Source organism: Ursus americanus, chromosome X, assembly GCF_024610735.1.
Source record: "Ursus americanus isolate L20-20 chromosome X, mUrsAme1.1.p, whole genome shotgun sequence".
Lineage (NCBI taxonomy): Eukaryota > Metazoa > Chordata > Mammalia > Carnivora > Ursidae > Ursus > Ursus americanus.
This window is the reverse complement of record NC_142164.1, coordinates 30,618,353-30,643,347: the sequence shown is the minus strand read 5'-3', so window position 1 is coordinate 30,643,347 and position 24,995 is coordinate 30,618,353.

Sequence of the window (24,995 nt, the reverse complement as noted above, 5' to 3'; positions counted from 1 at the left end):
AAACAATGTTATGTTTCAGGTGTACAACATAGGGATACCATAGTTCTTTTTTTTAAGATTTTATTTATTTATTTGACAGAGAGAGAGAGAGAGACAGCCATCGAGAGAGGGAACACAAGCAGGGGGAGTGGGAGAGGAAGAAGCAGGGAGCCCAATGTGGGGCTCGATCCCAGGACTCCGGGATCAGGCCCTGAGCCGAAGGCAGACGCTTAACAACTGAGCCACCCAGGTGCCCCGGGATACCATAGTTCTAAACATGACTCAGTGCTCACCACGAAAAGGGTAGTCACCATCTGCCACTACACAACGTTATTACAATATTGACTACATTCCCTATGCTGTACTTTTCACCTCCATGACTTATTTATTTTATAACTGGAAGCTTCTACCTCTTAATCCCCTTTATCTATTTCACCCCTGCCCTCCACCTACCCCCCCCTCTGATAGTTCCTATTCTTAAAAGCAGAGATGAACTCAAGGCATCGTGGCCCACATGGTGGTTTGCCCCTTCACTCACTGGTCTCAGACTGCTGAGCTTTTCTCAGTTTTTATATATATCTTTTAAAACTCTACTCCTCCCTTGAATTCAAACTTTCAGCCGTTGTTTCTCCCAGCTCTTAGTGGCTAATAGCCTCTCATCTAATTTGCTGTGGGCCAGCAAGCCAGATAATGAAGTCTATTAGAATGGTGTACAAAATAAGGTTACTGATTAAAGTTAGAATCTGACTGCCTCTCCTGATGCTTCTCCGACAGGGTAAAGTCCATGGTCTTTGGGATAGTTTCCTCGAACTCCCACAGGCGTTCTTTGTTTCCTTGCAGGCCCTGGCCACCTTCCAGAGAGGTCAGTTAAGATTGCTGGAAGTCTAAACTACAGATAAAGGGGATGTTACCAGAGTTTACATCTCTCTAGTCTAATCTGTTGAAATGTTTGCTCTTGTTCCGTGCTAGACAGAAGGACCAATGAGCCTTATAATCTAGGAGAACTAGGTTTGCATAAACTTAATGTAGTCGGCAACAGAACAATGGAGAACAAGCCATAACACAAAGAATGAAAGCAAGCCTGTTCGAACAAGAATATAAGGAAAGATAAAACATGTGCCAAGTTCTGCCTCCCACGCTCAGAAGCCTCTATTTCTCATCGGGACTACTATATTTCAAAGGCAGTGCAGATTTTTTTTTAAAGTACGCATATCCCACTTGTATCCAACTTAAACTGAAAGTCATTCGGCACAGCATCAGCGTCTCACTGTAACTTGCAACCCTCCTCTTTCGATTTGAATGGCAAAGCCTCACAGAGGGGCTGAATTACAATTAAAATTTAGCAGTAGAAACAGTTGTTCAAACAGATGCTTTCTCCCCCTCCCAGCTTGTTAGAGAAGAGTAAGTCTTCAGAAAATAAAGTTGAAATAAAGAAAACATTTACCTACTAAAACAAACTGCTCTACCAAACCTACTCGGACCTTCTGTTGTCTTTTTTTTAAAAATCAGCAGGCTTTGGGCAAGGTCTGCTAGAAAAAAGAAGCTAAGACTCATCCTTGCTTTGTGCCAAATACGTGGTCTCGAATACATCAGCGATTTCCATTCCAAAGAAGGGTTCCGTCACTTGCTGAATAAAATTATTTTTCACAGCACAGGAAATGAGGAGATTGGATATTCTATCAGATGGGCAACTGAACAAACAGGGCTCCAGGTGGCTAATGTCACACGGATGAAGGCACCCAGGGGAATAAACAGGCTTCTGGGTTTCAATGGCCTCCCCTCCGTCAACATCCAACACAACGAAACTGCATTTCCACCATGATAGCCTTTTTCCAACCAACCCCTAGAGAATAATCTATTCTAACATAATGCAGTTTCTTCAGAAGGACACAATTTATTGGGATACAGAGCCATTATTTTTTTTCTTCCTCTCCTTTAATTCTCTCTCTTTAACCTTAGTCTTTAAAAAACCGCTCTTTCTTGGGCGGTTCTAGGCAAAAAGGTGTCAAAGAGTGAAAGAAATAGACCCCTGTTATTTCCATGAAAGACTTTAAAAGGTTCGAAAATTATTTTGTCAGCTTTATTTTAATGAAAATCGACAATGCCATTTTCCCTTCTGAGAAACATCATTTCCAAGCTCTGGCTCTGACGTAATTGCCTGCTTTAAAAAAAAAAAAAATCTCTAAATGTCTTTGTGTCAGTGAAGTGACTTACAGCATTCGCCACTCATAAAAAATGCTTCATTTCCGTTATCTGCATTTAGGTAACTCTCTACGCAACCTCAAGCTCATTCAATTAAATAATGCAGCATTTTATACTTGGAAAAGCAGCCATCTTCTTTTCTGGGTTGCGCACTGCCCTGCTCATGGCATGCTTTCTTCAAAACCCTTAATTATTTTTAGGAAATACTGTTGGTTCTTTTAAGTGTGGTTATGTTTCAGAATCGTGGTTATGTTTGTGTAAAGAATCCTTATATTTTAGAGATACATACTGAAATATTTATGTATGAAATGATGGGTTGTCTGAGATTTCCTTCAAAATTATATGGCAGAAATGGGGCACGTGGATGACACAAGAGTGGCTGTAATATCACAGCTGCTGAGGCAGGGTGAAGGCTGCAAGAGGAGTCAACATAGTGTTCTGTTTACTTTCACATATCCTTCTCATTTTCCATAGTTATAAGTCAAAACCTTTTATCACTCTAATGCCTAGAGAAGTAGCAACTACTCGGTCTTCTCTCCAAGCCTTCATGAAGCTTTGCGTTTACAAAGTTAACTGTCTTTAAGTGATCTCTACACCCAACATGGGACTTGAACTCACAGCCCCGAGATCAAGAGTCGCATGCTCTACCGACAGAGCCACCCAGAGGCCCCTACAAGGCTAATTCTTTTTTTTTAAAGATTTTATTTATTTATTTATTTGACAGAGAAAGACAACCAGCGAGAGAGGGAACACAAGCAGGGGGAGTGGGAGAGGAAGAAGCAGGCTCCTAGCGGAGGAGCCTGATGTGGGGCTCGATCCCAGAACGCTGGGATCACGCCCTGAGCCAAAGGCAGACGCTTAACAACTGAGCCACCAAGGCGCCCCCCTACAAGGCTAATTCTTTTTTTTTTTTAAAGATTTTATTTATTTATTTGACAGAGATAGAGACAGCCAGTGAGAGAGGGAACACAAGCAGGGGGAGTGGGAAAGGAAGAAGCAGGCTCATAGCAGAAGAGCCTGATGTGGGGCTCGATCCCATAACGCCGGGATCACGCCCTGAGCCGAAGGCAGACGCTTAACCGCTGTGCCACCCAGGCGCCCCTACAAGGCTAATTCTTAAACCTACTATCTCCCTATTCCCACTCATGCAACCTGTGCACCAACCAAATTGGACTACTGATAATTCACAGAACATACCTGGTCCATCCCCACTTTTGGATTTTAGCACATTTTATCCCCTGGGCCAGAATGTCCTGCCCTTCCCACCTCTATTTCTACCTGTCAAATTCCAACCAGTACCATATTAAATACCACTTGCTCCAAGAAGACTTTCATTATACACGCATTGGAAATTGAATCTTTCCCCATGAATTATCTGTTTAGGTAACTGTTAAATGATTATCCTATTAAGTGATATATAAATTTGATAGTAAATAGATCACAGAAAATAATGATTTGGTGTGGTTAAGCAGTCAAAATGGCATTATATCAAAATATTATCGATGGGGCGCCTGGGTGGCTTAGTCGGGTAAGCATCCGACTCTTGGTTTCTGCTGAGGTTGTGATCTCAGGGTTGTGAGATTGAGCCCTGTGACAGGCTTCACACTCAGCACAGAGTCTACTTCCCCTCTCCCTCTCCCTCTGCTCCTCCCCTGGCTCACAGGCACACGAGCACGCACGCTCTCACACGCTGTCTCTCAAATAAATAAACAAATCTTAAATATACATATATATACATATATATATACATATATTTATATATATATACGTATATTTATATTTAAATGTATATTTAAAATATATATATTTTGGTGTAGCTATATCAAATAGATATCTGACAAACATCACTGTGATTCATTCCTGAAGCATCATATAAAGAACAGACTTTGGTCCCAAATTAAGCATATTTACATTTAACTTTTAATCAAGAATTTGAATGATAGAAGGAAAAGCATGATATTATCAATGAGCATTTCCTAGATACCCATCAAAAAATAAGACTTCCCAAAGAATAATGATAACCATTTGTACTGAAATAGTTTCTATCACTCCAGAGCTTTCAAACTAAGCCTCAGAATAGATGCAGATGGGACAGACTCAGATAGACAAAAAAAGCACTCGTATTTCAAGAATAAGCACATTTGATATGGGAAATTTTCTCATGATATAATATTATGTTTAAAAAAAGAAGACACAGGGGCACCTGAGTGGCTCAGTCGGTTAAACTTCTGCCTTCAGCTCAGGTCAGGATCCCAGGGTCTTGGGATCAAGCCCCACGTCAGGCTCCCTGCCCAGCAGGGAGTCTGCTTCTCCCTCTCCTCCCTGCTCGTGCTTTCTTTCTCACTGTCTCTCTCTCAAATAAATAAATAAAATCTCTAAAAAAAAAAAAGAGACAGGATACAGAACTGTATATATAATATGATCCTGACTTCTGTAAGAAAAGAAACTATGTTTCTATAAATACATAAAAAAGGGAAAGAAAATACAATATATTAACAGTAGGTATCTCTGAATAATGGATAATAGGTGATTTTTCTTTCTTTTTGCTCTTCTGTATCTCTAAGATTTTTTAAATGAGCAGCTATTATTTACATAACCCGGGGGAAGTGATGGTTAAAAAGTGTATTTGGAAAATTAAATCACTACACCATTCCTTATACCAAATGAATTAAATATTTAAATCTGAAATGACAGAACCATAAAAATACTAGAAGAAAATACAGGTAAAATTTTTAATAATTCCAGAGAGGGAAAGACCTAAGATGTCATATAACCCAGAAGCCAGAAAAGCAAAGACTGGTTAATCTGACTATATAATCTAAAATTACTGTATCACACACAAAAATCAGGAAATCAAAAGACACAATGGAAAAAATAGCAACACACACCAAAGACAAAAGACTACTTTTCTTAATATGTAAAGTACTCCTATAAATCAATAAGACTAAGATCAACAACCCAGTTACAAACTGGTTGATGGATACATATATAGAGATAATTCACACAAAAAAGTAATACAAATTTCTCTTAAAACATATGTAATATGTTCAATTTTACTCAAAATGGAAATGCAAGCTAAATCTAGAACATATAGGTCCATGAGGGCACCTGGCTGGCTCAGTCAGTGGAGCATGCAACTCTTGATCTCGGGGTTGTAGGTTCAGGCCTCGCGTTGGGTAGAGAGATTACTTAAAAATAAAATGTTTAGAATATGTAGATCTATAATATACCCAAGATAAAGACAGACTAAAAATTAGGATAACACATTCCATTACAGGAGTGTAAGGAAATACATACATTCCTGATGGGATTAATAACTCTTTTGATCTCAACGGAGACAATTTGGCAATTTCTGTCAAAACTAAAAATGCACCTACCCTTTAACCCAGTAATTCCCCTTCTGGGGATTTATGCTATAGATACACTCCCACATGTGCAAAAAGACTTTACAAAAATATGTATTATAACGATGTCTGTAACAGCAAAAGATTGGAAACCATCTAGATGTCTGTCAACAAATTATGGTTCATCCAAACCATGAATCAACCATTTCTATGTGTACTAATATGAACTACTTCCAAAATAATATTAAATGAAAAAAGTTGGGTATAGAAGAATATATAAAATATGTTATGGTTTGTATTATACAAATGTTTAGAATACCTTTGGAGAATAAACAGGAAATTAATATTAGTTATTACTTCTGGGGAAGAGAATTGAATGGCTAGGGTTAGGATGGTAAGAAAACTTTTCACGTATGGTGACTAACATAATAAAATAAAAAATCATTATAAATACTTTAAAAAAAAAGAAAACTTTTCACCTTCTGAGTTTTTAAAATTTTTTTGAGGTTTTTTTGTTTTAAACTTATTTACTTATTTTTTACTGTTTGGGTTTTGCACCAAGTGCATGTATAATTATTCCAAAATTATGTTAAAATGGATAGAAGTTAGGGGCATCTGGGTGGCTTGGTCGGTTGAGCAGCCGACTCTTGATTTTGGCCAGGATCATAGTATCAAGGCCCGAGGCAGGCTCCACACTCTGCAGGGAGTCTGCTTGGGATTTTCTCTCCTTCCCTCTCCCTCTGCCCATACTCTTCCTCCCCCTCCTCCCTCTCTAAAGTAAGTAAATAAATCTTGAAGAAAAAAAAATGGGTAGAAGTTAAAAGATCACTAAAAAAAAGTGCATAGGGGAGAATAATATCTCAAAAAGCCCATGTCTCAACAAATGGATGAAAGTATGGTGGATGAAACTATGCAAGCTTACGCCTGCAGATGGAGGGCGGGGTCACGGATTCCTCGGAATATGGAAAGAGCATGTTAAGCTATCATGGATGACTTAAAGTTAAACAAAGATGATCTGAGAGTGTGTTATCTGACAAGGGCACATGACACTAATGACACTGAGATGTAATAAGAGGAATTAAAGAGGTCAGCTTCCCACTGTATTTGGCATTAACATAACCTGCTTAGGAGCTCTGACCCAATTTACTGATCCAGGCCACTTCTATCATCAATGGCCAGTTCTTCAGTGATTTGTGGTCAGGCATGCCATGGGAAAATCTGTAATTTTTTTTTCCCCTGGGAATCATCCCAGTGCGCACGTGTGTGTGCGTGCGCGGGCACACACACATACACACACACACACACACACACACACACACACAATTCAACTTACTTTTTTGGTTGTTTTTGCTTTTGCTTTCTTGACTCCAATGCCACGCAGATGAGTCATGTCACAACATCACTGCCTTTAACCTTTGCTATCATCCTTCATAGAGTCTAACCCTACTGTTCTCTCCCACCAGACCCACCCAGTCTGACCCAGGAGCAAAGCGAAAGAAGTGGAACTTAAAGGAAAAACTACAGTCCATTAGAAGGAAGCTGCTCAGTTTGAAAACAGAAAGCAGGTAGGATCTAGGGCAAACAGTTTAAAAGTTCTAAATAAACAAATGAAATATCACTGAAGACACAAAGGCTACTTTCACATGAACCCTAAGGCAGCCAGAAACAGGTATTAAGAAGAGCCCACAGAAATTATCTAACTTACACAAAAGCAATCAATAAAATTCCCTTGCGCTAGGCTGCTAAGAAGCTTTCTAGGTGTGAAGTGTGGTTTCAAAGTGCAAAAAGTACAGGTTAAGCCTCAGACCACTGGGAAATGCCCAAAATACCCTCTATGGGCCACCATAAACCGTTTAAAAGAGCTGGCAATATTTCATTTGGCCTGATGAGGACACAGACTATGAGTACGTACTTCTGTACATATTCCAAAAAAACCCTGAGAACATTCATTATATCCGGTCTGCATTTTACATGTCAATTACTATATGGTTTCTGCAACTGTTTGCTCTTCAGTTTCATCAGGAATGCTACCCTAGTAAAAGGCTGCCGCAGTCAGTAGGAGCCTTGACATCGTCTCTCCTGACATCTAGTGGATGGATACCAGATACCACAGTAACTGTATTTCTCTCTCTCTCTCTCTTTTTTTTTTAAGATTTTATTTATTTATCAGAGAGACAGCGTGAGTGAGAGAGAGCACGAGCAGGGGGAGCGGCAGGCAGAGGGAGAAGCAGGTGCCCCGCTGAGCAAGGAGCCCAATGTGGGACTCGATCCCAGGACACTGGCATCATGACCTGAGCCCAAGGCAGAGGTTTAACTGACTGAGCCACCCAGGCGTCCCCATGGTAACTGTATTTTTAAAGCCTCAGTTTTGAGTTAAGTGACTCAATAAATGTGTATCTCTCTCCCTCTCCTGCTTTCTGAAGATGATCTAAGATTTGATCACATTTCAAGGTGAAAAGCAAAACTACGTATCTGCAACTGATAGGTCCGAATTTTATATATATATATATGTATATGTAAACACACACACACACACACACACACACACACACACACACTGTTTAGGTGTGTACCCACCAAACGGCCATGTTTTCCTGCTTTTCTTTAGACTAGCCCTGTAATTCCATAAGCTCTCCTTTAGTAGGCATATAAGACAGCAAGACCTAGTATTCAAGCATTCATTTTCTGTGGTTGCCATAACAATTCATGACAAACTTAGTGGCTTAAAACAACGAACAAACGTTCGTTATCTTATAGTTCTGAAAGTCAAAAGTCCTAAACTCAAGGTGTTAGCAGGGGCTGAATCTCTGGAAGTTCCAGGGAGTTATCCACTTCCTTGCCCTCTCCAGCTTCTGGAGGCCGCACACATCCCTTGACTCATGAATCCACCACCCCATCTTCCTATTTCAGGATGCATATGTCAGTCACCCCCTTGTCAATGACACAGCAGCATCTGCTTGTCTTGGATCAATGGCCGGCTTGCAGTGATCAATTAAATTATAAGGACATTCCTCAGGGGGCAGGCAATGCTCTGCAAGAGAACATTATCTTTAGCCCCTAAATGCTGTGTTTTTATGCACGTTTCTGAGGTATATACAGCATTACACTGAGGTTTAGGAAATCTGGCCTCCTTTTTCTAGCTTTTCTATTTAACAGGACACATAGATGGAATATGCAATGGCCCGACACGACAGGTACCCGGAGAATTGCTGCCTGCCTCCCCACCTCTCCCCTAATTATTTCATGATGCCTGAATTTGAAGGAAAAGAAGAAAAGGCAGTCGGCAGAAAGCCATTTATTCAGCAATGGATATAAGACTTAATAGGATAATAGTCCTGTAAAAAGGTGACATTGAAACCCTCATGCAAATAAGAAATGACCTACATAAGATCCTTTCCTGCAAAATATTTTGATAAGCCAGAAGAAAGAGACAGTCTGACTACCTGAGGGCCTACAGGCATGAAGTTTTGGTAGAAGAGAGGCGAGGAACACCGACCTAGTCAGCTTCACGACGGTGCCAATGGCTAGCCCAGTGTGAGGAAACGGGGGCTGTGAAGATCTTCAGAAATATTATGATAAATACAAAACCCTTATTGCTCCTGAGACAGTGACTCTGGGGACGAACATCATGCGAGGAGTCATTCGCTTGAGACTTCACCAAGAAGACCCTTGGACACACAGCGAGCCAGAATTGTGGCAAAATTGGAGAATGACAAACAGAAAGACCGAGTTACTTGTCCCCCTGTAAGAAAAAATGGACTTCTGCAGGACAGGTTGGCTTTCGCTGAATAGACCTTTTGGCAAAGTTTAATCGAAACAAAAGCTGTCACCCCGTCTGAAGTGAAGTCAACTTAGAGATGGAAAGAAGAGGCATTTCCGTCTTTCCTTGGCACGCCATTTACTAAATGAGTGTGACAGTGGCCTAGAAAGCAATATTCCTTCCCCAAGGCCTAATGCCTCCCGAGGCTCAAGAGAACGGCTTCCAAAGCATCAATCTAGATCTTCAGCCTCCCCAAGGTAGTTCCATTCCATGGAAAGTCTCAAAGATCTTCAGACCGCCTGGGGCTTGAATTCTAGGACAACTGAAATGGTAGGAAGTGTGGTTTCAGGGAATCCAACTCTTTTATAGGCCAACAGTCAGGCCCATTAGTGTGAGAAAGCAACCAACACAGACCAGGCATGTGCACTCCATCTGCGCTATTTCTCATTGTGACATTCATCATTCAACAGCTAATGACTGCACAGGCCAGGAACGGAGGTGAACAAACTGCCATCAAGGAGGGAAGGACAAACGCTCACAAATACAGTAAGAGGTGGTAAGTGCCATAAAAGCAGTGCGAACTAAGGAGCTACGCAATGTCAAATAAAGCAGAAATGACTTCTGCCCCGGGAAGGAGGGGAGCAGGGCACAGGAAGCTGAACTTAGAAGCACGTTGCTTTGGACTACTGAAAGGTGAGAGCACCCTGTGTGAACAAGGTTTATGTGTTCTCTTTTGTTCCTTTATTTGCTTCCTTCAGTGACTAGTTCTGACCCAGCCCCAACACCTAGATCACTCTGCTACACACATGGCTTACAGCCTTTGGTTCTCCTCCCCTTAGTCTGGTCCCACCTGCTAACTATTGCTGCGAGCTTCCCTGGCTTTCACCTGCTTCACACGTGTTCTATTTTTTCTTAATGCTTAAAATCACCTGTTGCAATAGGAACTCTGGCACATGAGGATGAGCCCTGATGCAAGCTGCTTATATCAAGACTCACCACTCTCAAAAGATCCTAGTGTTCATGCATCAGACACATTTTCCATAACTGAAGATGAGTTGAGAGTGAAAGGGTCCAAGTTTCAAGATGCAACAACAACCGACCAGCCCCACCTGCCCCCCCCCCAAAAAAAGGAGAAAAAAAAAGAGGAAAAGAGCTTTCTCCATTCTGGATTTAGAAGCCTATAAGAAATAAGTAAAGATAAAAATATCCTCCTGTGGGATGCCTGGCTCACTCAGTCAGAAAAGCCTGCGACTCTTTTTTTTTTTTTTAAGATTTATATATTTATTTATTTGTGAGAGAGAGCACGAGCAGGGGGAGGGGAGAGGGAGAGGGAGAAGCAGGCTCCCCACTGAGCAGGGAGCCCGATGCGGGGTTTGATCCCAGGACCCTGAATTGAGTTCAAGCCCCATGCTAGGTATAGAGATTCCTAAAAAAAAAAAAAAAAAAAAAAAAAAACTTAATTAAAAAAAATTCTAATAGAGGTAGGAAAAGAAATGATCAGGAACTAGGGATGAAATACTTACAACTGAGCATTCAGTTTACTTCTGAGCATCCTGAGAACCAAGACTAGCCAAGCCAAGCCAAATAAACAACCCATAGTTCCTGCTGTCTCAACAACTCCACTTCTTACATAGAAACAAGGTTTTTCCTGGTACTAAATGCTAGATGGCATTTTTCTTACAAGTTATTAATTAAAAGACAATGAGTACTGCAATCATTTTTGACACATCATACTCTGAAAAATGGAGAATTTCTTTATGTGACTATTTCTTAATATTGTCTCTCAATAAAAGCCATGTGACCCGCAGGAGTATACGCTTATCATTTCAGTGACGGTCTCTCAAATATATTCAACTATTCCTTGACCTAAGCTGACTAGAAGTAATTTCAAGATGGACTTCTCTGGAAAGAGCCTCAAACACAATATTGGTGTGGAAGTGAGTGGGAAGGTTGGTGTGCTTTATGTAACAGAAAGGCGGGGACAAAGGTGGTGAAAATCAAGGAACATGATGTGCATTATATCAATGACATTGCTGGATGACAGGACCAACTTTTTTTTTGTTAATATTTTTTACTTTTTTAGCATGAACAATGATTCTGATCAAAATGGAAGAACCTAGAAGTACCCAGGGCAAGACTATGCGCCCCATAACTCCCTTCTCCAGAACTTTCCCTACCTTTCTTCTCCATCAAATTTTGCTGCTCCTATTTCTGTCAGTGTGATTCTGCTTATGAACAATTACCCTGTAAAAATAGTTTTAGTTGTCCAATAAAGATTCAAATCAACAGGTAACTATTAATCGGTATCTGCAGAGAGCAGGTTCCAATGTATTACCACACTATAAAAGTACTATCAACATCCTAATTCCAAGTAAGATAAACTAAGAGCATCTTTGGGTCAACACTCCCTGCCTTATTAATATACAGTGAGCTCGACCTTGAGAAATGACTAGACTACAAGGCTTCCTGTTGAGCAGTGCTTCCTATCAATAGGGAGAAAAACAGAGCATAAATACCAGCGGTATAACAGATGGTACAGGGGTGGTAGGTCTAACTGTGTCTTCTTTGAATGAAATATAACAATAATTCTGTTGACTCATATCCCCAACAACAGTTCATTCCTATATGCCATCAAGCCTTTCCAACTTCCAAATGAAAGATAAAATTGGATCCATTCCTCATACCACAAACCAGTATACATTCCAGAAGGATCCGATATTTCAATGTAAAAATTGAAACTATTTGTTAAAAATGAACTCTTTCTGGGCTGCCTGGCTGGCTCAGTCAATAGAACACGTAAATCTTGATCTCGTGGCCGTGAGTTCAAGCCCCACACTGGGTGTAGAGATTACTTAAAAATAAGATCTTTAGGGGTGCATGGGTGGCTCAGCCAATTAAGCATCTGACTCTTGATATCAGCTCACGTCTTGATCTTGGGGTCGTGAGTTCAAGCCCTGCATTGGGCTTCATGACGGGCGTGGAGCCTACTTAGAATAAATAAATAACAAAAAAGTAAAAAATAAAATACTTTTTAAAAAATGAACTCTTCCATACCCCTGTAGCCGAAAATGTATAACTTTTTCTTCTTTTTCTAATAAAGAAAACTAACATTAGGATACCTATAAGATGGTAAATATACTTTATTAAAAACTATAATCAATAACTATAAAGTTAACTTGGAAGAACAAATAATAAAATGCAAGAAAAAGAAAATATGGGGACATCTGGGTGGCTCAGTCGGTTAAGCATCTGCCTTTGGCTCACGTCATGATCCCAGGGTCCTCAGATCAAGCCCCACATCGGGCTCCCTGCTCAGCGGGGAGTCTGCTTCTCCCTCTCCCGCTCCCCCTGCTTATGTCCTCTCTCTGTCAAATAAATAAATAAAATCTTTAAAAAGAAAAGAAAATATGGGTATATTCCTCTATAACCTTAGAGTTAAGAAATCTCTCCTAATTACAACTCCAAGTCCAAAAGCAAAAAGAGAAGATAAGTCTAATTACATAAAAACTTTTAAACTTCAGCATATCATAAAACCATAAGCAAAGTAAAAAGTTGTAAGATAAAAGGCATCAACACCCTGTCCTGAATTTTAATTGAGAATGGAACACATTGTCATACTAGACAGAATGGAAGCTATCTAAAACCACTAGGACCATGTTGAAAGGACTCAAGATGCCAGATTGAAAGGTCCCAATGTTCAGAGATGGGACAATTAAAGTATCAGCGAAAATATTAGCTTCAGTGGATTGAAATCCATCACATGTATTTAAACCCATTAGTTTGTAATTAGGCTAAAGGAACACCCTATTGAAGGATACTAGTAAACCAATTCATCATTTTGAAAGATGCTAAAGAAGGGGAAGGATGCAAACATTTCTTCCTGCCTCTCCTATATACACTGGTCCTCAGGGTAACCAAGTAATAGATATAAGGCAGTCATACTCTTTCCAGAAGTATTCCAGCTAATAAATGAAGGAAGTTAGAATTAGAACATCACCATTTTGCAGACTTTAACGAGTTAACATATCAAGGTATTGATCAATGGTGGGTGACTAACACTTTCTTTTTAGAGAGAGCGGAGGGGGAGGTCCAGAGAGAGGGAGAGAGAGAATCTTAAGCAGGCTCCATGCCCAGTGCGAAGCCCGACATGGGGCTCCATTTCACGACAGAGATCATGACCTGAGCTGAAATCAAGAGTCAGACACTTAACGACTAAGTCACCCAGGGGCCCCAGCTGACTAATATTCTAAAAGAGACAACCAGACCTTCTGGGCTTTCTCCTAGAAAATCTACATAATCACACAGTGGGGAACTCTTCAGGAGAAAGGAACTACTTTCTTAAATAAATTACAATAAATTAAGAGAAACCTATAGATGAAAAGAATGAAGACACCTAGGAAATAATCACGTGTGGCCTTTTTTTAATTCCTGAGTCAAACAAGCAATGGGGGGGGGGAGAAAAGGGCACTTAGAATACAATTGGAAAAATGAACACTGACTATATCATTATTATTATTATTATTTGATTATATTAAGAAACTAACTTTTCAGGCATAACAACAGTATGGTGGTTATTTTAACTGTCCTTATCTTTTAGAGATACACTTTAAAATATTACTGATGAAATTTCTTTCATCAGATTTGATTCATCAAAATATTCTTTGCCTCAAAATAATATAGGTAGGGAAGAATGGTAAGTGGAGAGACAAAACAAGACTGGCCAGGAATTGGTCATTGTTGAAGCTGGGTGATGGGTACACAAGGGCAAATTACACCAGCAGTGGTGTACTGATCTGGTTAGTACCTGCTCATGAAAGCCCACTGTTGAACTTTCAGGAATTTTCACATCAACCTGGTAGCTTGCAGTTGGCCACGGTGTGGGTCTGTCATCATGAAAATCAGCACATGCCACAAATCGGCTCCCACCCCAAGAGCTGGATGTTAAAACATTCATCAGCACCCCCCTGCTATTCTGTCCACTCGTGTACAGGTTGATCTATTTTCATTCAACAAATATTGATTGAGCACCAACTACGTGCTAGGCACTGGCTAGGACGCTGAGCATACAGCAGTAAACAAATAAGACATCATTGCATATTAACTTCCTGAGGTTCCCATAACAAAGTACCATTAACTGGGTGCCTTCACACAATAGACATTTATTCTCTCAGATTTGTGGAGGCTCGGAGTCTGAAATTAAGGTGTTGGCAGGGCCATGATCCTTCTGAAAACTACAGGGGAATCCTTTCTTGCCTCTTCCTAGCTTCTGGTGGTTGGCTGGCAATCTGGTACTCCTTCGTTTCCAGCTGCATTAACTCCAATCTCTCAGTCATCAGATAGCATTTTCCTTTATGTGTCTGTGTCTTCATAAGGCCATCTTCTTATGAAGGACACCAGTCGTATTGGATTAGGGGCCCACCCCACCCTAGTATGACTTCATCATTTTTTTCCTTTTTCTTAAACTGTGGTAAAAACCATATAAAATTTCCTGCTGTAACCACTTTAAAGCAGCACTGTTCAGTAGTGTTAGGTATATTCCATTGTTGTGTAATGGATCTCTAGAACTTTCTCTTCTTGCAAAACTGAAACTCTACCCATTTTCCCTTCCTTGCAGTCCCTGGCAATCATCATCCTATGTCTATTTCTTTTTTTTTTTTTTTAAGATTGTATGGATTTATGGAGCGCCTGGGTGGCTCAGTCATTAAGCGTCTGCCTTCACCTCAGGGCGTGATCCCGGAGTCCTGGGATAGAGCCCTGCATTGGGCTCCCAGCTGGGAGCCTGCCTCTTCCTCTCCCACTCCCCCAGATTGTGTTCCCTCTCTCGCTGGCTGTCTCTGTCAAATAAATCGATAAAATCTTAAAAAAAAAAAAAAGATTTTATCGATTTATTTGTCAGAGAGAGCACAAGCAGGGGGCGCTGAAGACAGGGAGAAGCAGGCTCCCCGCTTAGCAAGGAGCCCGATGCAGGACTCAATCCCTGGACCCTGGGATCATGATCTGAGCCAAAAGCAGACGCTTAACCGACTGAGCCACCCAGGAATGCCTCCTACTGTCTATTTCTAAGAGTTGGACCACTTTAGATATCTCATGTGAGAGGAATCATATAGTACTTATCTTTCTGTGACTGGCTGATTTTACTGATCGTAATATTCTCAAGGTTCATCAATGTAGCATGTGCCATAATTTCCTCCTTTTTTAAAGCTGAATATTGCATTGTGTGTATACGTCACATTTTCTTTATCCATTCATCCATCCGTGGATGTTGGGTTGCTTCCACCTTTTGCCTATTGTGAATAATGCTGTAATGAACATGGTGCGCAAATCCCTCTGAGATACTGCTTTGAATTGTTTTCTTTTGTACATGTTTTAATATTCCAATAATAAAACTTTGAAAAATACGTGAAGTAGGAAAAGGATTGTACCTCAGGGGGAAAAAAATGCATGAAAAGCATAACCAAATTATGTTACAAATGGGATTTTTGTAAATATTATTTAAACCCAATGTTTAAATCGTCAATCTTTTCAACAATTAAATATCGACTTCATCTAGAAATAGAAGCAATTAGGACTAAATTAGATTTTCTAGGTAAATGTTGCTTTTTGCATAATAAATATAATTAATGTACAATATCAAACAGCACTTCTTCACTCTAGCACATAAACAAATGAAAGGAAAAATATATTTTCCTCTCATATTCATTCCCAAGCACATATGTTTGTATTCTCTATTATGTTTACAGGAACAAACATTTGAATTGGACTCCTAATGTTTCTTTTGATTGTGAACACTGAATCGCAATTAAGATGCATACACTTAGCCGCAATATTTGTGTTGTCTCAGATTTTGTGAGGATGTAAATTCAGACACTTTTCAGTTTCAAAGTAATTGTGGTTATTAGACTTGAAGTGGCCCTTGTAGTCTTTGCATTTTGCCTGGCTTTATGTCACTATAAATTAGCAGAAGGTAGGTAGCGAGCGATAGGATTGAAATATGGTTACTCTTTTCATCTAATGCAATACAATGGAGGAAAATGAAACAATAATTAGTGGATGAATGGGAAATCAGAAGGAAGAGAAACCTGGGTTCTGTCTTTCAATAGTTAAGGACCAGATGTATGCTTCAGAATTATGAATACTTGTTTCCATGGAGAGTTTTTTCCAAGGCTGCCCTTTGTTTATATGACTTGTTTCCACATTTGTTCATTTTCTACAAATTGCAAGCAATAATGTGATTCCAGAAACCGTCCTGGCTTGTTATTCTTGGTCTTGCATCCCTTTAAGGTCTATGTGTGCCAATCACATGTAGTATAGGGAGTTCATGGATTGGTATTAGAATTCATGCCTTCAGCCAAGTTTTTTTATTCTTAGATTGGACTATTTATTCGGTCCAAATTCCATTGGAAACCTATTAGGATTGGGAGCTACAAGATGGCCTCAGAGATCCGAAAGCTTAACCTGCGTGGGTAAATACAATTCAGCAGGAACACACACTGAACAATCATGTCAACAGATCCTCTGTAACAACGTGGCCAGGGTCCGACATGACCCACGGCATTCTGGAGGTACTAAGTCCGCTGCCGGGAGTACAGAGCAAGCTGCATAGATAATGGCAGAAAAAAAATTAAAAAGTAAGGTGGGGACAAGCAGCAGCTAGAGGATAGAGAAGAGAACTTGGAGCCCTTGGGAGTCTGGCCCGGAGAATGCCAACATGTAATTTTTCTGGGTACTGTACAGTGGAAACGAGCTCTAATTCTTCTCCCAGGGGACAGACTTGCCACCTGTGCTCTCCTCTAATTATCTTTGATCAGGCTTAAGTGGTAGGAAGTTATGTTTCAGTGGCTGTGATTGGGCCCAGGACATTGCTAAGTCTATAATTACTAGCTGGGTTAAATCACAACTCTTCTGGAATTTAGCAGCCATTTGTGTAAATTGCCTCAATATTTTTAGACTGCAAGCTTGTCCTTTTGTACTTCTACGAGAACGCGGAGATGAACAAGTAATAGTTAAGGAAAAGCAAATTCATAAGTGAATTAAGAAATGCGCAAAATGAAGAGAGCTAGCCACAGGCAGGAAAAATGAGTCATCGCTGTAGAGAGAGGTATACTCTTGCTCAATAACCTTTCATGAGGTAGAAAGAGAGGCCTTTACAGGTACTTCCAATCTGGGAATACCAAAACTTTAGAATGAGTCCCTCCAACTAGCCACTGAGAATATCAGGTGAGGGACACCTATCGGAAGACCCGGATTCGGATTCCGAACTCTCCCACTTATTTCCTGGCTGTATGATGTTACGGGAAATTATTTAACTTCTGTGATCATCAGGTTTCCCATTAAAAAGAAAAAAAACCCTTCCTAATCATACAACCTGGCTGCCGTGAAAATCAAATGAAATAACAAAAAGAACGTTTCACACCACCCTCGGTAGAGTAATGGCACTTAATAAGCACTTAGTAATAATAAGAATGATCATTCCTATTATTGAAGGAACTTGGTTTTCTGGACTCTACAGGAAAGAAGAGTGATTCCTTTGCCTATGTCCCGTCTCAACTCCATCCAACTGCTAATTAGAATTACATGGCAGAATAAGTAAAGGGAGCTCTTTCGGGAGGAAGTGAGAGCGCCATCCTCCTCCTGGAGATTAAGAAAGGTTATTCTCAAATGGTGTTTTCTCCCCTCTCTCTAAAACGCCCCTGAAACGTTACAGTTGATGAATTCAAAGAAAACGTGCATAAACAAGCTAATTATTTCCAAAGGAAACGAATACTCATATAATTTAATGCAGGTGGTACTTAATAAACAACTCTTTCACTGAGTAAACAAAAGAGGGAAACTGTGAGTAATTTACAGGCATGTAAGTGAAATCGCTTTCTGGTGCCTTATGCACGGACGTCTTAAGACCTATATTCCGTTGTACCGCTCACCTCTGAGATATGTGTCATTGGAAGAGTCTGGCAACACAAACATGAAAATCTCCTTAATCAAGTGCATATGCGTGGATCCTGCACGCTGCTTAGCGAGGTGGATGAATAGAATCGGCGTCACTTGTTTATACACTTGGGCAGCTGTGCTGTTGGACCACGGCCACCCCGATTCCCCACTGACACAAAGGAAGCAAACTCTGTGTTCAAGAAAATAACGCCTCACGCTTTGGCCAGTTTTCTCCAAATGTTACCCTCCTTAAAAAACACTGTAATAATTACGAATATGTGATTAAACGACATTTGGAAAGATTACCTGTGGGCGGGTGAGATTTAACTTTTCTCATTTTAAGCCCTCGTACTATGGCCATTTACTTGGGCTTTAAAGGGCACCGTCTGACATTTGGTCTGTGGTAGATTTAACAGGGCCGCTTGTAAGCTGAAAGGTTTTGCCTGGTTAAATCGGGTTTTATCACAGAGGCTATTTGCAACTTTATACTCTGTCTCCCAGAAATGTCAGTGTTTGCCTTGACTCTGAACTGGGCATAGAAACTCAAGGTGCGGCCCTGACTAGCCGGAAAATGGAAGATTCTTGGCCTTAGGTGCGTGCTCTTAACCGCCCACTAATAACCTCTGCGAAGCCCTCATTTTCACTGAGGGTGCTAGGCTTCTGGGTGACTGAGCAACCAACCTCTTTTGGGAAAGACGAAATGTTTCTAACTCTCTGCCACGTTGTAAATTGCCAGCACGTTTTCTTGTATTCTCTTCCCGGTGGGGGGAAAGAAACCATTTGGATAATAAGCTTGAGAAATACATTTTCTATGGATTCTGTGGAAATAACGAACTCATTCGGCATGGGAAGTTCTCAGCTGGACTTGCACCGCAGCTTGGCAGGACTCTTGTTGACTCCCTCGGGAGCTTCTTAAACAGTTGTTCTAAATCCAAACTGTTTCCACTGCTCTCAAGTCCCCGGTCCTACCCCAGCTGTCCCTCCTCTCACAGATGACCTCACCACCTACTTCACTGCAAAGACTGAGGCCGTGTAGGCTCCCTCGTTCCCCGTCTTTCTTCGAGCTGCACAATGAACATGGCGCTTTTGTCTGTACTCTCCCACAGCCCTCCCGTCTCCAAGAAAGCCACGTCTCTCTTTTTCTGGCCACGGCTACGTCCTCTCCTTGGCCACCTGATGCCACCCCTTCTCCACTCCTGAGAGAAATTGTGCCATTAGCTATCTTTAGTGGCTCCATCCCATGGTCCATAAACACATTCAGGGCTCCTCTGACTTGGACCCAAGTCACCATTCTATGTCTCCTCTTTCTTTTGCTGTCACCTGTCACAGGTGAAACTTCTCACAAACGTAGCCCCTGCTCCCTGACCCCTTTCTCAGCATTTGTTCGCTCCCTCACCCCTGGCAACCTAGCTTCCACCCCACACTCTGTTCTACTCTATTGAAAATGCTGTCTTGAAAGTCAGCAATGACCTAATAATTGGCAGATTCTAGGGGCTTCTTCTTAGAATTCACCCCACCTGACCTAGCTGCAGCTTTTACCAATGTCGACCAATTCATCCCTCCCTAAAACGGTCTCCCTCGCTTCCATGAAATCGCTACGTCGGGTTTGTGGACTATTTCCTCTATCTATCCTTTAAATGTAAGCATTCCCCGTAGGTCCTGTCCTTGACCCTTGTCTTGTCTAGTCTCTCTCTTTTGATGAACTTACCAATTCCACAGGTTCAATTATCTTCTCTGTGGGGATGGCCACCTAACCTCTATCATTCATTCATGTATACATCCATCAATTATTTGCTGAATGTAGGCCACATAAGGAGAGTGATGATATAATTTATCATTCACTGGGGCGCCTGGGTGGCTCAGTCGTTAAGCGTCTGCCTTTGGCTCAGGGCCTGATCCCAGGGTCCTGGGATTGAGCCCCACATCGGGCTTCCTGCTCCGCTGGGAGCCTGCTTCTTCCTCTCCCACTCCCCCTGCTTGTGTTCCCTCTCTTGCTGGTTGTCTCTCTCTGTCAAATAAATAAATAAAATCTTTTAAAAAAATTATCATTCATTTTTTTAAAGATTTTACTTTTAAGTAACCTCTACACCCAACGTGGGGCTCAAACTCACAACCACAAGATCAAGAGTCACGCACTCCACCGACTAAGCCAATCAGACACCCCTATAATTTATCATTCTAGTAGGGACATTTCGAGTGTGAAAGGGGGCACTGTTAATACTTACATCAGAGCAGGCATAAACCCATGTTGTCCTAGATAAACCGAGACATATGGCAACCCGAAGCGGAAGGTATTCTGCCAAGTATTATGAAACTACAAAAGCAAATCATAAATGCATCCTGCCCTCAAAGAGCATTAAGTCTAGTAGAGTGCCAAGACATGAACGTAAGGAAACAGAATACCATTAGAAAGTGGTAAACACCTGAGAGAAGTCCAGATAAAGTATACTGGGTTTTCAGGGTGAAAGAAGATTTATTTCCATTACCTTGAAGAATCAGGAAAAGCTTGATGAAAATGGCATTCGAGTAGCCCTGGGACGTAGGTGGAGAAAGCAGTATGAGCAAGGCCCTCCTCATGGATCCTCAGTTTGTGTGCTGCAAAAAGACCACCACATCTATGGGGGCACTGCCCAGACTGCTGACATCTCGGTTATTTAAACATTTTCATATTTTATTTTATTTTTTAAAGATTTATTTATTTATTTGAGAGAGAGCACATGCCAGGGGAGGGGCAGAGGAGAGGGAGAGAGAATCCCAAGCAGACTCCTCACTGAGTGCAGAGCCAGATGTGGGGCTTAATCCCATGACCCCAAGTTCACAACCCAAGTGGAAATCAAGAGTTGGCCGCTTAACCGACTGAGCCACCCAGGCACTCCTAAACATTTTCATATTTTAAAAACTGTTTTGGGGATGCCTGGATTGTTCAGTGGATTAAACGTTTGCCTTCAGCTCAGGTCACAATCTCAGGATCCTGGGATTGAGCCCTAGTCGGGTTCCCTGCTCAGCGGGGAGTCTGCTTCTCCCTCTCCCTCTGTCCCTCCCCCTCCGCTCATGTGTGCTCTCTCTCTCAAATAAATAAAATCTTTTAAATAAAGAAATAATAAAAATTATTTTGTTACTCCAAAGAAGAGTGACTTGTATATTTATCACAAAAATTTTATAGTAGACAGCAAGAAAATGCCATTTTCTCACAATCAACACATTACAATTTTCTGACAGATGGAAATGGTTTGAGGAAGGGACACCTCTTTCTACTTTGCACCAAGATTCCATGAGCTAGAGATGATCCTGAGTAAAAGAGAGAATTGTGTAGCATAATTAGGGCAGGGAGAATTTATCAGTCTGACTAAAGCATGAGGCGCATGAGAAGACACCACAAAAAAAAATATGGAAAAGTGGATCTAGACCGGATTGCGGAGGGCCTCGAGTGTCAGTGTAAGAAAATCAGACTCTAGTCAGTAGGCAAGGGTCAAAATGGTTTCAAGAAGTTACCCTGGGGGGTGCCTGGGTGGTTCACTCCTTAAGCGTCTGCCTTTGGCTCAGGTCATGATCCCAGGGTCCTGGGATCGAGCCCCGCATCGGGCTCCCTGCTCAGCGGGACGCCTGCTTCTTCCTCTCTCACTCCCCCTGCTTGTGTTCCCTCTCTCACTCTCTCTCTCTGTCAAATAAGTAAAATCTTAAAAAAAAAAAAAAAAAGAAGTTACCCTGGGAACAATACATAAAATACTTTCAAAAGGCAAGGACCAGTAGGGGGAAAAACAGTTAGAAGGTTAATGGTCAGCATCTCCCAAAGTAGCTTTGTGGAATGAGCTCTATTTGTACCACATTTTAACAATAACACCAGACAGCAGGAGAGCAGAAGCACAGAAAATTGCATAGTTTAATTCAGCCTTATCATCAGTCCATAGCTATGACTCTTATACATTTCTCTCTGAGTGACCTGCCAATGCTTTATATTCACATGCTGAAAATCAAACCCATCACCTTTTCTCTCAAAATTATTTCTTCTGTGGGTACCACCACAAAATAAGGGTGGCTTAAATAAGAATTTCAAAGGTAGGAAGCCCAGGGTTAGTATGACAGCACCATGAAATTTGCAAGGAACCAGACTCGAAGGTGTAAACCCCGCCATTTTTAGGGTAGGAGTCTTCATTGTCCAAGATGAATGCTGGAATACCAGCCATCACATTCTTGTTCCAGACAGTGTACTAGACAAAGAAGAGAAGAATGTGTGATCTCTACCTTTTAAAGGAGACTTCCTTAAAGTATCACATAACACTGTACTTCTTTTTTTTTTTTAAAGATTTTATTTATTTATTTGACAGAGAGAGAGACAGCCAAACAGACAGGGAACACAAGCAGGGGGAGTGGGAGAGGAAGAAGCAGGCTCCCAGTGGAGGAGCCTAATGGGGGGCTCGATCCCAGAACACCGGGGATCATGCCCTGAGCCAAAGGCAGACACTTAATGACTGAGCCACCCAGGCACCCCAACACTGCACTTCTATCTCATTAACCAGAACTTAGTCACATGGACACTTGAAAGGAAAGCTGAGAAATAGTTTCAATTGACAATGTACCCAGCTAAAAATTCAGTTCCTCTTATTTAAAACAAAACAAAATAGGGACACCTGGGTGGCTCAGATGGTTAAGTGTCTGCCTTCAGCTCGGGTCATGATCCCAGCATCCTGGGATCGAGTCCCACCTTGGACCCCTTGCTCAGCGGGGAGCCTGCTTCTCCCTCTGCCTCTGCTGCTCCCCCTGCTTGTGCTCTCTCTCTCTGACAAATAAATAAATAAAATCTTAAAAACAAAACAAACAAAAAGAAAAATGGGACAGTGGCAGGTAACTGGCAGTGTCTACAAAGGAGCTAAACTCTAGAATATTGAGAGGGAAAGGCAGGGGAAGGAGGAGATGTCATGGATGACAAGTTTCCTAGCCTAGGTAGTTGGAAGAAAGTTTTTCTCTTATTTGCAACTAAACCCAATCCTGATATGGCCCAGAGTGGATTTATATATTTTAAAGAAGAATTTTAAAATAGTCTTCCCATTTGGAGCAACTCAGAAGACACTACTACTCTAGTCCCACTAGCAGATTTGATTATAGCTACGCATATAGATTAAAACAAGAAAAGAGCCCTTTGGAGTCCTGGCTCTTCTAGATTGCATTAGCAGGAGTCACAATCTATACCACTAGACCTACAATCCAAGGTTATAATACAGTAGCCATGTTTTATTATGATAATGACTTCAAATTGTATTTCCAAGGAGTTCAAGTACATCACTGCTTCTTATAATTTTTAATCTAATATACAGGATAGGCAGAATGGGAGTTACAAAGAAGACAAATAATTTAATCTTCATGTTATTAACAAGGTCAGTAATAAACTGATGTTTATGGTCATAGGGTCATAGCATTTCTCAGATGGCTTCGACCACCAAGTCCTCTTTGGGGCTTTCTAGCAAGCAACATCTTTTTTCCCAAGCAAGTTGCTGACCCCACCTTCCCTTCTATTACCCCCTCAAAAGGGGCCTGGGTCCATACGTTTAACCCGAAATAGGACTGAGGGGCACCTGGGTGACTCAGATGGATGAGAGTCTGCCTTCGGTTCAGGTCATGATCTCCAGGTCCTGGGATGGGGCCCCAGGTGGGGCTCCCGGTTCAGCGGGGAACCTGCTTCTCCCTTTTCCTCTGCCTCTCCCCCTGCTCATGCTCTCTCTCTCTGTATCTCTCTGTCTCAACTGAATAAATAAAATCTTTAAAAATAATAATAATAAATAAATAAATAGGACTGAGATTAGGCCTAGATCCCTCAATATACCCAGTAGTGATCTACATGGCCCAAGTAAGATGATTGAAGACAAGTTTTTATGTGTTCCCAAATAGGACTCCCCATTTGCAAAGACCAAGCACCCCAATGTATCCAAAAAATGCTGCCAGACTATTCAAGAACCCAGACCAAGAGGGATGAGAGACATCTTGCAGAGAAACCTTCCTTCCCTACTCTGGACTTGATCATCAGATATGGGAATAGAAAGAAATATGGAGCAAGAAAGGGACAGGGAGTACAAAAGGGGGGGCTTATTTGGTGTTTTGCTTTGCTTTCCTTTCCTTTTGGGTAAAAAAGATGTACTGGACCTAAATAACGTCTAAATGAGGCAGGTCAGTATTTACGGTCCTTCAAACCCCATTTAACCTTTCTGTGTCTCATCTGTTAAGCATGCTGGCCAAGATCACATACCAAATCACTGACACAGTCATCATGAGGCCCCCAGCGCCTTGTTCCCAGTTTCATATTTTAAATAAGCCAAGTGACAAAATAGAGGGGAAAACTGGGTCAGAGAAACAAACTTGGCCTAAGAAAAAAAAAATCTGCATTTCAAAATAAAGGCAATTACACAAAGACGTGACATTTCTCATATAAACAGAAAAATAAGCTAGAGCCCTAACATCTTTCTTTTCCAACGGGAATATACAGAGGTAGTTTTAAGGATAAGAAGAGCAAAATGATGGACCTACCATGATTGCCAATTCTTTTATCTAATGAGGCTTTATTTCTTATAAAATTTTAGTGGAGTTAGGGAAACGAACAAGTGAAAGAACTGGCTAATATAACACAGCTATAAAGAGTCCATTTTTTTTTTTTTAAAAAAAAGGTGTATATGCTGAGCAAAGCAGGCTCAACACCAGAGATAGATTTTTAAAACTATTAGTTGTTGGTATCTGCCCTTTCGATTCCTGGTCATCTAGACTGTTTTGGACCAGTTTCTTACCCATTTCTTGTT